Raw genomic sequence first — 1,831 nt, 5'->3', positions numbered from 1 at the left:
GTGCGCCATGCTTTGTGCACCATGGGAAACGTAGTTCTCAGGAACTACGGCGCCTTCGCTGTACGCATGGCCAGGAAAAGAGAAGAGCGCCAGAAGGGTGTGCTCGAACTCTGTCTTCCCCGCCCCCTTCTCCACCCCAAGTGATTTTGTTTAACTGTTTATATCGGGGAGAAAAATGAAGAGTTCCCTCTGTGCCTGCAGTGGAATATCACGCACGCACCACGCAATATACTATAGGAATATAGGAAGAGCCCTGCTGTGTCATTTCCAAGACAGCGTCCAAGCATGATTTCTCTGGGCCCTGTAAAAACTTGTAACGCGACCCCTTAACTACACACACATACACACGAAAGGCCTTGAAAAATTGAGAGAATCCTTTAGTCCTGTAGCTCCTTTTCATTTCTTTTGTTTACAGTCTGTTTCTGGCTGCCTGATTTTTATTCGTAGCCATGACATAAATCATGTATGTTAGTTCTACATAAGTGTGCCCTTTAGACCCTCTGCCCTGACCCTGGGTTAAGTGTCAGTTCTTCCACATGCTGCAGCCCAGGACTAACTCAGTTATTATTCATACAGGCCTGCATATCCATCCTACCAGTAATACTGGCTCTCCCCCCTGTTCCTGGGATCTCAACAGCTTTTGCTCAGGTGTTCAGATTGAACTAGGGAAGAGGGCGTGTGCTGTGCTGGCTAGCACGGTCATGCCCACCGCTCTCATGGTGTTTAGTGCTTGTTTGCAAAAGCAAGTGCAGAACCTGGAGAGGGCTCGGTCCAGCAGGGGTTCTAGGACACAGAAATAAATTATCCCTAGGTTCAGCATTTTCCTCTGCAGATAAGCACTGAACATAGAAAGATCAAGGAGAATGGCCTTTTCAAACCATCTAACGGGTGGTCATCACCACATCTTGTGGCATTGGGTTCCATAAATTAATGATGCATTATGTAAATAAGTAATTGCTTTCATCTGTCCTGGATCTAATTGTCAATCACTTTAACTGGATGACTTCTATCCATTAGAATACATGTTTACTCATCCCATCACTGCTAGATTTATTCAGGCTCCTTTGGTGTGGGGCATATGATTCCAGATGTGGGCCCCTGGAAGAGCAGATGAGATTAGTGGAAGGCAGATTGCCATGGAAGCAATCTCCAGTTCAGGGGGCATATGGTAGTACACTACCCTCCCACCATTTCCTTCACTCTTTAGAAAGTTCAAAGGAAAGAGAGAGGGCCAGTGACGGGCAGATAGAAAGTTGGAAATGATGAAGCCTAAAAAGGAACTACTGATACCCCTGGGTTCCACTCATTCACTATGAGACATTTCTGTAACCTTAACAATTTCATACATTTCTCCATGCCTAAGACAGTGAAGAGATCCACATGTATGTATCTTACATTACATATAACTCTCTCCCCCACCCATCACACATATTCTGCTGCCCTCAGTGCCATCTAGTAAATGTTAGTGTAAAAGTCACCTTACATGGTAAGGCAGCAGGTGAGAAGTGAAGCATTTCTATTTCTGGGAGCTGGAGGGGCGCACAGAGAAACAGCAACAACCTGGCATAAAGGCACTTATTAATATCCCAGCCTTATTTGCTTCAAAGTACATTTCATCCATTTAAATGGAGCTCTCATCAACACAAATTACATAGGATTGCAGCCTAAATATCTGCCAGCAAGACACACATGTGCCAGAACTCCTGTCCCTCATCACCCTATGCCTGGAGAATGCTCTGTAGGGAATTTGCCCAGGCATTCCTGAGACTGCCATGCTAGCTTGGCTGGTCTGAATCTTCTGCCACAGTGACAGAAGATTCCCTTAGGTTTT

Source organism: Hemicordylus capensis, chromosome 4, assembly GCF_027244095.1.
Source record: "Hemicordylus capensis ecotype Gifberg chromosome 4, rHemCap1.1.pri, whole genome shotgun sequence".
Lineage (NCBI taxonomy): Eukaryota > Metazoa > Chordata > Lepidosauria > Squamata > Cordylidae > Hemicordylus > Hemicordylus capensis.
This window is presented reverse-complemented; position numbering follows the sequence as displayed.